The sequence below is a fragment of the Ixodes scapularis genome, unplaced genomic scaffold (genome assembly GCF_016920785.2).
Source record: "Ixodes scapularis isolate PalLabHiFi unplaced genomic scaffold, ASM1692078v2 PGA_scaffold5__190_contigs__length_132052651, whole genome shotgun sequence".
Classification (NCBI taxonomy): domain Eukaryota; kingdom Metazoa; phylum Arthropoda; class Arachnida; order Ixodida; family Ixodidae; genus Ixodes; species Ixodes scapularis.
Window position 1 is genome coordinate 80,061,414 of NW_024609880.1, and position 6,772 is coordinate 80,068,185.

A 6,772-nucleotide genomic window follows, 5' to 3' on the forward strand; every position below is an offset into this window, starting at 1 on the left:
CAATTGTACTGGATCTTTATACAACCGCGTTCGCAACCGCTTTGCGAACGCGGATCCGCTTCCAGTGTGAATGAGCGGGGAATGAGAATCAAAAAGCAAGTACCCTATGTTTCTGAAGATAGTATCCTTGACATTTTCTGAGTAGATTTTAGTTGCTCAAAATGCAAACCAGCACTGCTTATCGCACAACCCACACGTGCTCGACATAGTAATTATATGTGCGAACCACGTGACGTGCATAAGCAACGGACGTGGAGTTGCATGGAGGAATAGGGCAACAAATTTCGACTTTAACCTATTGTGCAACTCGATATCGAAGCAGCAGACTACGATTAACGAAGTTATCGTATTTGAAGTGATAAACAGGAGCAAGGTTATTGTATGCCGAGCAGATTTACCACTCGCGTAAGAGCTGCTGGCCGGCAAGGTTTCGGATCGGACAGTGTTTCAGTTCTATCAAATCACAATTTATCTTGCGGGAATGCAGTTCCAACTTCTAACGATGAAGTACTAAAAGGAATATTTTGCTCATTTGTTTTCAACTGGCTGACGTCCGGATCCCGGGCCGCAGAGCCTCAGGCAATCTGACACTTAACGGCTCGACCTCAGCTCAGCCGACTTGCTTAACCGCTTATGGTTAAAGAATAACAATCCAGTCGCAGGAGGTGGTGTAGAGCTTAGAATCCCGAGTTTTTTCGCGCGCTTCCTACTCAGAATACACAGGGAGAATAAACAGAACAAAGGATTACAAGGCCGGTCAGGCTAAACGCGCTCATTGTGGCCAATCAAGTCAATAAAACCGAAACCAAGACAAAATAAAAAAGCTTTTGGCGCACGTTTTGCCATTTGGCGCATAATGGCACGAGGTATTAACTGCAGCGCAGGATGACGCAGACACATGCGTCTGGCGCAAAATGGCGCAGCCGTTCCACCCCTGCCAATCTCACAATTTGGGAGCTCCATCCTATCCACGTTTGAGCACACCTGTGCACACGCTTTTGAGTCGAGCGAGTTAAAAATTAACAAAGTATTTTTATATGGCATGCATGTCTGTTTGCAAGCTCCACACTTTGTGCACCTGATTACCCCCCAAATGTGATCTAGCCATTTTTTTTACCCAAGTGCCTACCACTCAAGGAGCTCACTTGGCCACTTCGTCAGCGCATTCTGACTGCGCATTTTTTTTTTGTTGTTGCCCGTTGAAAGGGTGATTCTTCTTTATAATTTTCTCTAAGAGATTGTTCTGATGTGTGCGAACGATGCATTTTGGTGTACCTGCATGCCATATAGGTACTCCAATTCATAAGTTGGTTTTGGAGCTGGCAAAGGCATAGGGTCAGATGCACGATTTTAAAAAGCGTTCTCTCTGCATGAGTGCTCATACAAACCAAGCTGTCCTCAAGTGCCTGCGCCGTTGCCTGTGCTAGAGTCAAATCGGTCACACGAACCATCCAACACACCAACTGACCAATAAAAAGTGATAAAAGATTCACCCATTTTAAATTGAAAACAGGACAAGCTGAAACAAGTAACCCATTAAAAAAAAGTACCATGAAACTTTCATTACATCAGTTATTTTATATCTACTAGAAATAAATATGTGAAGCCAACCGCTTAAAATTAATTTACAGACACTATAATCGGGTCTGCACAGATAAAGAGGAAAAAGCCAATCTTGTGGAAGGCCTTCTTAATAAATGTAGCCTTTGATCTAGTGAAGCTGTACATTTTAGGATAAAATAAATGTTAGACGCAGATTTTTCTTCATAAATTGTAGACAAATAGACATCCGACTGCGACTGTGGAGGGGAGGGGGACAGAGGCAGCAGCTGCAGCTTTCTTCTCCTAACACCTCAACCAAGTCGCATTAATTTGGATTGTGGGGACCTGTACCTGCATGTCGTGGCACAGAAATCTGGCGAGCACTGTGGATTTCCAAGCCAAAACATGCAGGCCACAAGACATTTTTCAAGGAATTGGGTGGCTAGCAGGACTAGTTGGCAGCGAAGCCACTGCCACCCACCGTGGGAAAAACCCTGGTTAGATGTGACCAATATTGTCCAAACAGTTTTCAGAAGGGTGCTGTCAGTCACATCAGGTTCGCTTTTATCTCAGACATGCTAGATTTTAAAAACTGAAGTATTTACTTGCCAGCAAAAAACATGTGCAGCCAACTCCACAAACTGACTTTTTCAAGGTTCTCAAACGTCAAAAACTGCTCCACGTTGTACAGTTTCAAATGTAGTTCCTGAAAAAAAAAAGACAAACACGAATGACAATCTATACAAATGAGAGTTGCTTAAATTGTAGCTGGCTATAAGTATGCAAGGTAATCTCGCAGTGCAATGGCCACAGGAGACTGCCAGAAATCAGCGGACCTGTGCTCTAAGAAATTCCTACAAACAAGACTAAAGAACCATGCAGTTCCCTTTAGTTAAAGGTTACATTATAATGTGTTAGAATATACAAGAAAGCAGATTTAAAATCTTCTTGCAGCAAGACCTTTCTTTTTGCAGCAAGACCTTGTATGCATCCACATAAACTAAGCGAAAAATATGCATTTAGAGGGCCCTTGCAATATTTGTCGCCTTGGTCAAGATACTTTATATACAAAAACTACCTAATTAAGCTAGTTAAGAAAAAGGTAACCTATAACAGTTATTCTTAAGAGGTAATTCCATTATTTTACCTGACTTTTTTATTAAAGAAATAAACAAGGAAAAGTAGGAACCGTCTATGCTCAGGTTTATTGCACAAAGTGCCTGTATCCGTGTTATTACATCTTATGTTAAAGCAGCGGTTGCTTTTGTAAATTTTCATCCAAAATCTTTACTTTACTGAAGGCAAGCGCATCTATTTCCATCGCTGAACAAGCTTTCAACTGGCACACTCGGTGGAATGGCTTGCGCACACAAGGATTTGTTCCTGGTTAAGACCTTAAAGGCCGACGATCAGTTCGCGCTTTCCACTTTTCCCCCGCTCCCTCCTCTCCCCCTTCTACCCTGTCCACCGTTGCCTGTTTCCTGCTCCCCCATGGGGAGGAGGATCTTCTGCCTTGCAGAATCTCGAGTCTGGTCGTCGGCCTTTAACGATACACAAAGCCATTGCCGCTGAGGTTATCTTTCTCCACCACTGTGCCTCACAGTACGCACAACTTTTGGAGGGAGTTGAAAAAAAAAATTCTCCTCGTTTATCTGTTGTCAGTGTTTTCTCTGTATTCATAATCCAAAATGCGTAATCTTTTTGGTCGTTGTCTATCCATGACAATCTAGATATAAGGTATGCATCAGATTATGCTCCTCAATGTAACTGTAATTAGAAAGATTAGAAAATTAACTACAAAAGAGCATTGCTACTTTTTTTTATCCAGAAAAGAATAATGTGATACAGAAGTTACTTCCAACAAACTTAGCGAGAAGTTACAGAAGTTACTTCCCACAAACAAGAAAACAATTGTTACATTAATATGTTACTTGCAACGTGTCACTACTTAATACTACCTGCGAATCAAACGTGGCAAATCATCGGCTACAAAAAGCCAGCAGCAGGTGACCTAGTAGGCATGAATTTAGCTATAGTAACTAGGTTCAAATGAATTTAGCATATTAGGTTTGAATCTAGCTATAGTGCATAGTAACACCAGTTGGGGCCAAAACAATGTTACATGTGATGGACACTACTACATAACTTGTCGGAAAAGTGACACGAGCTAGATCAGCGTTGTCTCCCTCTCAGAGTCCTGTTCGATCTGTAATAACTCAGACCTTTTACTTACCATGAAAATACACCAGCGAAGTTGACTCCGTAACTAGAGTTGTTCAAATGGTTAAATCATCAAACGTTGCTCGACATTTCGAGATGCTAACCGTATCTTCTAAAAAACAAGACATACACAAGACTGTCAGAATACCAGTTTAAGCACGCGAGAGTAGCTTAAATCGCAGTTGGTACTGGACATGCAAAGTAACCCTGCAATGCAAGTATGGGGAGGCTGCCAGAGATCAGCCAACTTGTGCCCTGAAAAACCTCTACAAAACAAGAATGAACCATGCTTTTCCATTGCGAAGTTAACTCATAACCTGCTAAAATATGCATTAGAAAAACGCTTGATACATGCTCCAACTGGGGCTTTAGTGGCACCATGTGAGATGTGGCTGATATTGCTACAACAGTTGTTGAAAAAGTGACATCAGCTACATCAGCGTTGCCTCCCTCTCAGGGACATGCTCAATATGTAAGAAATCAGACTTGTGACTTACCATAAAAAACACAAGCGATGTTGACTCTGTAACTCGACTTGTTGAAATGGTTAAATCATCAAACATTTATCGACGTTTCGAACTGCTACTTATTTTTTCTGAAAAACAAGACACACAAAGACTGTCAGAATGCTAGTTTAGGCAAGTAAGAGTAGCTTAAATCACAGCTGGCACTAGACATGCAAAGTAACACTGCAGTGCAAGCATGGCTGCAGGAGGCTGCCAGAGATCAGCCAACTTGTGCCCTGAAAAACCCTCTACAAAGCAAAAATGAACCATGTAGCTCCATTTTGAAGTTAACTCATAACCTGCTAAAATATGGAATAGAAAAAAGCTTGATACATACTCAAACTGGGGTTTTAGTGGCACCATGTTAGGAGCGGCTGATATTGCTACAACAGTTGTCGAAAAAGTGACATCAGCTACATCAGCGTTGCCTCCCTCCCAGGGACATGCTCAATCTGTAAAAGCTCAGACTTGTGACTTACTATAGAAAAACAAAAGCGAAGTTGACTCCGTAATTCAACTTGTTCAAATGGTTAAATCATCAAACATTGCTCGATGTCTTGAGGTGCAAACTGTATTTTCTGAAAAACAAGACACAAGATTGTTCGACTATCAATTCAATCAAGTTAGAGCAGCTTAAATAGCAGTTGGCACTGGACATGATAAGTAGTCAAGCAGTACAAGCATAGCTGCAGGTGGCTGCCAAACCGGCCGACTTGTGCTTTGAAAAACCTGTATAAAACAAAAAGAAAAACCACGCAACTTCACTTACTTCAAAGCTTAAAAGTTACTATTTAATAATAATACATTTAAATATTGAACGAATAATTATTTTGTGCGAGAGCAAGGGGCAAAAAAGTTGCAAGGAGATAAGCTGCAAAATGGCAGGATGCTGTAATTAAACACATGCAGACTCCTGATAACACAGGATATGAATACCATATCATGTCAGCCACATCTGCCTTGACATTGTAGCACTCGCACTGCATGCATGCATCACCGGTTCACAGCAGCGTATCGCAGCAAATCATGCATTTGCTCTGGGGGCTCAAAAATTTTATAAATCAAACATCTTTGTTTACAATTATAGGATGACTTCCAGTTCTAAATGAACGAGTGGAAATAAGTTTTATTTGCATACAGTTTCCAGACTTCTGTGTGGGCTTTTGCGCGAGTCGTTTCAGTTGCTTGTTTAAGATGGTGTGTCCTGGAGCATTCTCAGATTGAAAATTGGTACAACTGCAGAACCGTCATATTCAATGAAACTATAAACAAAATATGACATCATTCGCTTCGATATTTGGAAGTTTTGAATATTCCCAAAGCCCTTCCTTACACTTCTTAAAAGGTGGGCGTCAGCCACATTAGAGTTATCTCCCTCTTAGAGACACGCTAGACGTGCAGGAATTCAAATTTGCACTTACCATAAAAAAACATACAGATTCAAGGGATTTCTGTGGAGACTCATTTGAAGCCCTTCAGCAGCGCTAAAATCTTGCGATGGGCCGTCGTTCGCTTCACTGCTCCCATTTTCTTCAACCCCTTCTCCAGGTTGATTTGGAAGATTAGTCTAAGAGGATATATTGCATCATCTAACATTAATGCCATGCTTGCTTCATGAATACTCAGCCTGGTGAAGGTAAAGCCATTTTTTTTTTTCTATTATCAGGTCAGACTATGGTAGTGTTGGATCATGTTAAACCTGAAAGACTGCTGAACAAACACACATTCTATACACCGACACGCTGTTTATACACAAGCCCGCGTTTGCCAACACCAGGTGTGGGCACTGCGCATGCGCAGAAACCAAATTAGCGTGAAATGAAGTGTGCGCGCATGCGCAGTGCCATCGACAGCGCCGCCGCAGCTGCAAGACGTCAGTGCTGCGTGCTGGTCTATACAAGATAACCATGTTTCCCAGCCTTGAAAGTTACAGCCTAATGACAACCAGTGTTCACATGTTATCAATTCATTATAGAAATGCATCAGCGTAATTCTTTGTAAAATTAATACAGCTCAAATGTTTGTGCGAGTTGTGAAAAAGGGCATTACGGCACGATAGATGAAAGGGTGATATAGATTATGTCATTCTATGACATATCCTGTGGACTTGACTCATTTTAAAATTCTCTCCCCGTTGAATAAACTCGAGACTGGCCAAAGCTTCCTTTAGATAGGTAAATTCAACACTCAAAAAGCTCCAAACAAGACACATACCGCCTTCAAGAATGGCATAGGCTCTTTAAACATTGGCTGACGCTCGGTGACAAGGAAGCGTGCAATTGTTGTTGATGACGCCTTCTGAAAAAAATATGAGCTTGCATCTCAGACGATTTGAATCTGCAGGAACGGTGGCTAAGCTCTTTACAAACAGTCTGACTGCAGAGCCAAGATTAATGCATACAATTTTACAGTCCGTGGAACAGTGGTATCACGTGCCCTCCTGAGTGGCGCCATGCAAGTAATGAGTGGACGTATATTGCTTTAATATACACATAGAATATTAT

The 6,772-nt window shown here is 41.6% G+C and overlaps 1 long non-coding RNA gene across 1 annotated transcript; it reads right to left on the minus strand.

Moving 5' to 3' along the window:
- Positions 1 to 3,835: 3,835 nt before the first annotated feature.
- On the minus strand, positions 3,836 to 4,781 carry LOC120849192. Its single transcript, XR_005717882.2, has 3 exons — positions 4,748 to 4,781; positions 4,260 to 4,357; positions 3,836 to 3,874 (listed from the first exon to the last, which is right to left on the minus strand). It is a non-coding gene; the product is annotated as an uncharacterized LOC120849192 (long non-coding RNA).
- Positions 4,782 to 6,772: the final 1,991 nt, after the last annotated feature.